At 44.4% G+C, this 9,290-nt stretch overlaps 1 pseudogene; it reads right to left on the reverse strand.

The window, feature by feature from the left end:
- Positions 1–2,752: 2,752 nt before the first annotated feature.
- On the reverse strand, positions 2,753–9,054 carry LOC125524625 (annotated as a pseudogene).
- Positions 9,055–9,290: the final 236 nt, after the last annotated feature.

Genomic DNA, 9,290 nt, shown 5'->3' on the forward strand with positions numbered 1-9,290 from the left:
TTGGTCATTCAAGTTTTAGTACCCATTCTCGTAAAATCCATCTTAAGAAAATGTTGCATGTTCCAAATGCCGACTAGAGTCTCCTTTCTGTCCATAGAATTGCCCTTGATAATCATGTCTTCCTTGAATTTCACCCTTATTTCTTTTTGATCAAGGATCAGGCGACGAAGAGCATTCTCTATCGAGGTAGATGTGTTCGTGGACTCTATCCGTTGATTCCGGAGCTTAGGAGACTAAATGAACAAGCTTGTGGTGCTATCAAGCTTTCATCCACACGATGGCATGATCGTCTAGGACATGCTTCTTTTTCTTTACTTGAAAAATTTCTTAGAAAGAATAAGCTCCCGTTTGTTGGTGAGCGCAATATTGAAACTGTTTGTGATTCTTGTCAATGAGCTAAAAGGCATCAGCTACCTTATCCTATTTATATTAGCGTTTCTACCAAACCATTGCAATTAATTTTTTCAGATGTGTGGGGTCCTGCCCCCAACTCAGTTGGTAGACATACGTACTATGTGAGCTTCATTGATGACTATAGTAAATTCTCCTGGATTTATCTTCTGAAGAAACGATCCGATGTCCAAGCACTCGTTGAACGCCAGTTTGACTGCAAGATACTTGCTGTCCAATCAGACTGGGGCGGAGAGTATGAGAAATTCTTTCTTTCAAACTCTCGACATCTCTCAACATGTGCCATGCCCCCACGCTCACCAACAAAACGGTTCTGCCGAACACAAGCACAGACACATTGTTGAGGTCGGTTTAGCTCTTTTAGCTGGCGCCTCCATGCCTCTCAAATTTTGGAATGAAGCTTTTCTCACAACCGTTCACATCATTAACATGCTTACTAGTCGTGTTATCAATAACGAAACTCCAGTAGAACGGCTATTCCACACCAAAGCTGACTACACGACTCTTCGTGTTTTTGGGTGTGCATGTTGGCCAAATCTTCGTCCATATAATCAACGCAAACTTATGTTTGGCTCAAAACAATGTGTTTTTCTTGGGTATAGCACTCAACACAAAGGTGTAAAATGCCTAGATGTGTCCACCGGGCGTGTTTATATATCAAGTGATGTTGTTTTTGACGAAACAAAGTTTCCCTTTGCTGATCTTCATCCCAACGTCGGTGCATTACTTCGCAAAGAAATTCTTCTCCTGCCATCTCACCTCCTCGGCCTCGATCAAGGGGGAAATACTTGTGATGATTCAATGCTGACTAACCCTCCTAATGGTGCACATGAGTCCTATGGTGATGTTGCAGGAACAAACAGTGAGCAAAATGATGAAGAAATCGAGCAGAATGATGAAGAAATTGGCCCCCAAGTGCCATATTTGCTGTGTCCGGAATTGGGGAGCAGATCCTCCTCGAGATCGTCGCCAAATCAGCAGCAGGGCAGAAGATCTGCGCCGGGATCAGCGCTGGCAGATGTGCCAGACCCGACAGCAGCAGAACCTGCCGCCCGCGCGGGCTTCCGCGGCTCCGCGCACGCCACGCGCCGGCCCTCGGGTGGCGGTATCCCTGCATCGGCCCTGCTCCAATCGCCAGAATCCACGTGGCGACATCCTGGTGGCTCGGGCAGTCCGTGGTTTCTCGACGAACCGCGCTACTACAAGCGGCGCGCCGCCCAGGCTCGGCCGACTGACGCGGGGTCCAGTGCTGAGCCATCCAACCAGGTGGGCGCGGGCTTCGGTGCTGATCTGCGTGGCCCCGCGCAATCATGCACCCATGATGAGCCGGCTGGCCACCCGGGATCTTCTGCGGAAGATACAACCTCGCAGTTGCGTGCTGGAGACCCAGAAGATCCGGTGCGGGTACCGAGCGGATCTACCTCGGGATCGCCTACACCAACAACTCCTGTGCATGACTCTAGATCCTCTGCACCGGCTGATTCTGTGGTGCAATCTCGGCGACTCACACGACTGCAAAAAGGTGTAACTCAACCTCTTAATTATAAACATATGACTAAATATGGCCTAGTTTGCTCTACGGATGAACAAGCTGAACCAAGGACTCTGGATGAGGCATTCGTAGATGAAAGGTGGAGAAAAGCAATGATGGAAGAATATGTGGCACTAAAGAAAAATAAAACATGGCATTTGGTTCCCCCACGGCAAGGTAAAAATCTTATAGATTGCAAGTGGGTGTTCAGAGTTAAAAGAAAATCTGATGGAACTGTTGACAGATACAAAGCTAGGCTTGTTGCAAAAGGGTTTAAACAGAGATATGGTATTGATTATGAGGATACCTTTAGCCCTGTTGTGAAAGCTGCCACTATTAGACTTGTTCTCTCTATTGCTGTGTCTAGGGGATGGAGTCTCAGACAGCTAGATGTACAGAACGCGTTTCTCCATGGTGTTCTGGAAGAAGAGGTGTACATGAAACAGCCTCCTGGGTTTGAGAGGAAATCTAATCCTTCATTTGTTTGCAAACTTGATAAAGCACTTTATGGCTTGAAGCAAACCCCACGGGCATGGTACTCCCGTCTTAGTCACAAGATGCAATCACTTGGTTTTGTCCCTTCCAAGTCAGATACCTCACTGTTCATCTACAATAGACTCAATACATGCATATTTGTTCTCATATATGTTAATAATATTATTGTTACAAGTTCATCTAGTGAGGCCATTGCATCATTGTTGAAGGATTTAAGTGCAGAATTTTCCCTTGGGATTGAAGTGAAGAAACACAAGGATGGACTTCATATCTCTCAAGAGAAATATGCAACTGACTTGGTAAAAAAGGCAGGTCTGCAAGGTTGTAAACCCTCGTTTACTCCTTTATCCAGCTCATAAAAACTATCTCTCACAGAAGGGCAACTCTTGAATCAAGAGGACAGTATGAAATATAGGAGTTTAGTAGGTGCACTACAATACTTGACCCTAACAAGGCCTGATATTTCCTTTGCTGTCAACAAAGTGTGTCAGTTTCTGCATGCTCCTACCACCGTGCATTGGACTGCTGCAAAACGCATTGTTAGATATGTCAAACACACTTTGAACATTGGCCTTAATTTCAGCAAGTCATCATCAACTCTTGTCAGTGCTTTCTCTGATTCTGAGTGGGCAGGTTGTCTGGATGACAGGCGCTCCACTGGTGGATTTGCACTATTCTTTGGACCTAACTTGATTTCATGGTGTGCAAGGAAACAGGCCACCGTGTCTCGGTCTAGCACAGAGGCAGAATATAAGACATTGGCAAATGCTACAGCTGAAATCATATGGGTTCAATCAATGATGAAAGAACTTGGTATACAAAGTTCTCAAGCTCCATGCTTATGGTGTGATAATCTTGCTGCTACCTACTTATCTGCAAATTCAGTTTTTCATGCCAGAACAAAGCACACAGAGATAGATTTTCACTTTGTGAGAGGAAGAGTTGCACGGAAACAACTTGATATTTGGTTCATTCACTCTAGAGATCAAGTTGCAGATGGGTTTACTAAAGCCCTGCCTATCACAAGCTTTGAAGAGTTTAAACATAATCTCAACTTGATGAAGTTGTGATTAAGGGGGGTGTCAAACATCACATATGCGGTATATGTTTGGGATATAGAGATATAGCTAGGAGGTAGTTTGTATGAGATATTCTTGTAACCATCTCCTCCTTTTCTTCTCTCTCAAGTTGTATCTTGATTGTCTCTTATCTCTTGTTGTAACCGCATCATGTAAAGCCATCTAGGGTTTTGGCTCCCTACTATATAACATGGACACGTCGCCCCCAACAGGGTAGGACATTTTACTGCTCGCACAGGTGCAATCACAACATCTGCATCTTGATTAGTAGCAGCATCTTGCGTGGCATAGTCTTCTCCCCAGCTGAAATGCATAAACAGAGCATGCATCAGTTTATTTCGTCGGCAGATGTATTATGTGCTCGCAAGCTGAAAAGTACCATGCAGACACTGAACACACAGAACAGTATGTTGTTTTTTTTCTGCTAGGGAACGGATTATAGAAAATAAGAAAGCAAGCTCAAAGGAAAACAAAAGCAGAAGACCATGATAGTAAGCAAACAAGGCAACATCACACTGTAAGATATTTCTCACATGCGCAGCAGGTAAAATAGCAATGGAACTAAGAGAAGGTAATTGCATTGGACTACATTTTGGGACAACCAAATAACCATCTGCAGGTCATCAAATGTGCATCTACTAAAAGATAATTGTGTCAATTTTAAATTCAGTAGAACATACAAACATAACCGCTTAGAGATGTTGAAACCAAACAGTTGGTGTGCATGAAAGGAAGTCTGACAAACATAATCAGAAATCTGGTGGGACCGAATAAAAATTGAGTGGTACCAACAATGGCATCAGAAGACGACGGTGGCGGCAGTTGAAGAATCAAAGGAGAAGCAACGACCATGGCCAAGGAAATTGAGGGTCGTATCATCAGCAGCAGCAACTCCTCCTGTTCGAAGTGGGACAAATTGTAAGAAACCCAAACTGAATTGAGTGGAATAAAAAAACTGAGGGATATTTGACCCAAGAGGTACAGGCATGGAAGCAAGGCGTTTCATGGCGACGACCTGAGTGCAGCATGCAGCAGGGGTCAACCAAATCCAAACTAGAAACTCGTCTTCAGTGCAGATCATGTTCACTGTTAAAACGCAAGAAAACATAAGAGAAGTGAGATATATTGTAAGTGCCTAGTAATTAGCATCAACAGGAAGATAGATTGTATGTGCTACTGAAAATGACTGAGAACGTAGGTAGCTGACCTGTACTCCCCGTCGTCACCAGTAGCACCTACGAGAAGAAAAAGAAATCCCATGGCTTCGTCAAACTCCAAGCAGAAAAGCTAAATGTTTTTATTTTCAGAGGAAATAAAAGCTAAATGCAAAATCCAAGCAGAAAACCATGGATATAAAAAAAACATTCACCTGCAGGTTGCGTGGGAAACTTGATAGTATTATATGATAATGTGTACATGTCCAGCAGGTAAATAGGAATGCAACCTCTTACAGATGCGAAACAGAGTGTTAGTTTGCATGAAAAAAGGTTGATAAACATCGCGAGAAATCAGATGGAATCAAACAAAATCGAAGGAGGTTTGAGCTGTACCAACATGGCGTCAGAACAAGCGGAAGCGAGCAACAACTTCTGTTAGAGAGAGACAAACATGGTGAGAAACCTAAACTGAACCAGCATTGCCAGACATCGGATGGAGGTAAATGAACATACGGAAATTCTACCTGTAGGTACCACCGAAGGCATTGACCCGTGCGTGAGTCATGGAGAATCAGCAATGGATCTGAAGAAAGAAGGGAGCAACGCTGACCAAGCATTAAGCATCATCATCGTCAAAATTGCAGGACCAGAAATCACCTTGCACCACAGGGGAGCCTTATGTCAGGGTCTTGGCTGCTACAGCAACAACGGTTCAGTTGATACTAATACTACTGAACGAGAGAGAAAAAGCTAGCTGACCTGTCGCGCCCCGTCGGGTACCCCCGCTGCTGCTGGCTCGGGATGGAGAGCTGATACCTCGTCCTATGTTGCTTCTTCCCCTCGTGCATGAAGCTAGAAAATGGTCTCTAGCGCAGATCATCATCACTGTTAAAAGCAAACGACAAGAGAAATAGTGTACTGTAAGTGTATGATACACATCATCAGCTACTGCTACTGAACGGAAGACAAATTAACCAGCTGACCTGTTGCTTCCCATCATCATGACGACCTCCCCGACGCTGTGGTCTGTGGATCGATGATTCCCCGCCCTGGGTTGCTTCTTCCGCTTGTAATACTCATGTGGAGCCTTCGGCGGTGTCATCCAGGTCGTGGTGGCTCCGTTCCTTCTGCAGCTGCAGGGGTGGTTGGGTGTGCGCTACTTCAAGTTGCAGCATACCAAGCCCCGCCAATTTACCATCCCAACCAAGTGAAATCTCCTTCAGTCTTGGAAGGTGTTTGGTACCGGTAATCCCTGACTCCAACCTGCAGTCACTGATTTCTATCTTTTCCAACAGGGGTAAGGTGCCCTCCTGGAATATCAACTCTCTGAGTTGCTTCAGCGAGATAATATCAAGCTGCTTGAGATTTTGGAATGTTTCTGCTCTGAAAACTAGTTTCTCCCCAACATAAGATTCTTCATCGAGATGAAGGAGCCTGAGCTTGGGAAGTGCGCCTAGTATTTTCATGCTTTTACCTCCTTCCATCAGATTGCTCGAGCTTAAGTAAATCTTCACCAAATGTTCCAGGCGGCCAAACCAGTCAGGCATCTCCCCCAGAACACCACCCAAATTCAATGTCTTAAAGTGAGTAGGGAAGGAGGAAAAAGAATACAACCACTTGAGACCATCTCTGGTAGAAGTTGCATCCATGCCAAGAGAACGGAGGGAAGATAGCTTCTCAAGAGATGCACAAAGTATCTCACGCTTTTGCTGGTTCACCCCTAGTGTGACACTTAACTTTCTTAGCTTTATAAGCTCTCCGAGCTCTTGAACTGCTTTCTTGCTAGTTCGCTCAATATCCACAATCTCAAGAATCTCTAACTCCCTTAGGTTGCTGATCCCTCTGGGTACCCTCACACCATCAGAGTTGGACAGTACAAGCCATGTGAAACATCATAATAATCTCAGGAAGTTCATCACAAGATGTAGCAAACAAAACAGGCAGACATAATGTGGGCACACACCAGATCCTCGGGTAAGACAACAAAACTCGTTTCACACATTTTTTGCTACATCGGAGGCTACGAAGGCTTTGTAGTTTAGTGATCTCAGTTGGTAGGGATGCAACATGACCATCTCTTATGTCCAATGTTTGTAAGCCTTGTAGTTTCCCTATGGATCTTGGGATCTTGTATATGTTAGAAAATTGAGCATTGACATACTTCAAATGACGTAACGATCCTATTGTGTTGATATCTTTTTGTGTCACTTCAAAGAGGGCATCATGTATATCCAAGACTCTAAGCATCCTAAAGTCAGGCGAAAAAAGGGGAGGTGCGGGCTTCATGGGTCTCTCACCAAACACAGTCAATGATCGCACGTGGCTCCAATCCAAGCCTTTATTTGGGCACCAACTGCCTTCATATGCTACATGACGGAAGTTATCTCCTGCTACACCAGTTGACTTATTCCATATTGAGCATGCAAAACTTTCATCTCTACAGATTGAGATCATGACATCACGAACAATATCATGAACTCGACAGCTCTTCACTTTTCCTTCTAAGTTCAGTTTTATTGGTTGAATCATACTGCGGTTGATGAGTTCATGAAAGTAACTATTCCCAACATCCTCAGCACTCAATCCACCCATGGTGATAACGAATCCCTCGGCTATCCATCTTTCTACCAAACACCTCCTTTTGATTTCAAAATCCTCCGGAAATAAGCTTAAATACAGAAAACATGACTTAAGATGAGAAGGCAAGTGGTTGTAACTCAGTGTAACCATCCTCTTCATTGGTTCAAGGTTTTTGTCGCTGTCTAGCTCTAGGGGGATTTGGTCATAAATCATTTTCCACTGGTCTATCGCTTTGGTGGCAAGCATGCCTTCTATTGTAAGAATAGCAAGGGGTAACCCTCCAGACTTTTTCACTATCTTGGTGACTATTTTCCTCATGCTCTCATCCTTTGTCATGTCTTCCTCACATTTCCTAGTCTTCCTTAAGAGCAAATTTATGGCATCATTTGTTTCTAGAGGTTGATGTTCGTAATTAAGTTGTGTGGAAGAAGGTCCCAGAGTACACTTCTTAGCTAAGCCAGCATCTCGTGTTGTTACCATGATTCGGCTACCTATACGATTACTACTAGAAAAAATAGTAGATGTGATCCACTCCCAATCATCAATGTTCCATAAGTCATCAAGAACAACGAAGTACCTCTTCTCAAGAAGCTCTTCCTTCAGGTAGGTCGTGAGATACTCTACTTGATCTCGCCCCACCTTCTCCTCAAGTAGCTTCTCCGATTCTTTTCCACGAACAAGTTCTTCGATCATATCTTTGAGAAACTTCAACCTAATAAATGACTGCGAGATAGTGATCCAAGCACAACTTGAAAAGTTATCCATACTTTCATAAACCTTCCTTGTAAGAGTAGTCTTACCCAAACCACCCATGCCAACCACACATACAACCCGAGGAGGGCCATTGTTGGCATGGACATGTAGATGATCTATTAACTTTTGTTTGCATTCAGAAAACCCCACAAGTTCAGCTTCATCAATTTTGCTCGCTGACTGGTTGCGAGTATCTTCCATGCAAGAATCCCTCTCATCAATGGCTCTGGTGATCTGGTCCTTCTGAATCAGCTTGTAGCGTGTGTTCCTGCTGCTCACTTCTTCAACTCTTGATTTGAGATCTCGGATTTGCATGGCGATTCGGTGACGATCTTTGAGCTTCATCAACTTCCGCAACTTGCTTGCACTCGCCACATGCACCAGGAATTCACCAAGACAATCTTCAATATTGTAGGACAGGTCTCTTACTTGCTTAGCCCACACCTTGAGTACCATGTCTTTCCCCTTCATTGCTTCAGCGGCCACCAAAAATGCTTGCATTGTTTCTAGCTCATCTTTGATGAACCTGCCAACGAAGAATGCACAAGACGCTTAGTACATTCCTGCAGATTTCAAAATAGTATCTGCAGCTCCATGTGTGCAGGTTCCAAGCTTGCCATAAATACTTGGTGCCATAATATAAATCAGAGCTGAATAAAACAGTTTTTTTTCTTTTTCATGAGCATTAAGATATCCTACCTGTGTTCACCCAACAAAAGGCAAATTTTAACAGAAAAGGGATATTGGATGTCAGTTCCAAGACAGAGATCTAAGAGGCCAGCTGTGTGAAGTTCATCATGACTGTATCAAAAGACGTGCGTGTGAACATACCAGATATCCTTGCGTACACCCATGACGAGGCTCATCTTGTTGGCGGCGGCAGAGGCGGCCTTGCCAATAGCGCCGACCAGCAACGACTTGGCCATGCTCAGCGCCGTGTCCGCGATCATATCCGGCATGTTTGGATATGACCTTCTCTCGAGCAGCACTGTTTTGCTGGAACTGGGGGTGTTGACGAGCAGAAGGAGCTAAGAAAAGTGAGCTCCGAATGCTAGCTGCGGTGCTGCTTTTATAGCTGGAGCCCGGGGATTCTGATAGAGCAGTGTACACAAGAAGCTGCTTGCAATGTGCACACACGTTAAGTCCATCGGCTAACACGCCAAGGGGCTAGCAATTCGGAGCTTAATTTAATTGATCAACCTTACTCCAATAAGTACGTGTATACAACTCTTGCCGCATGTTTAGTAGTCATGTGCAAGTGATGAATGTTTGTCGATGTGAGCA

The sequence above is a fragment of the Triticum urartu genome, chromosome 7 (genome assembly GCF_003073215.2).
Source record: "Triticum urartu cultivar G1812 chromosome 7, Tu2.1, whole genome shotgun sequence".
NCBI classification, from domain to species: Eukaryota; Viridiplantae; Streptophyta; class Magnoliopsida; order Poales; family Poaceae; genus Triticum; species Triticum urartu.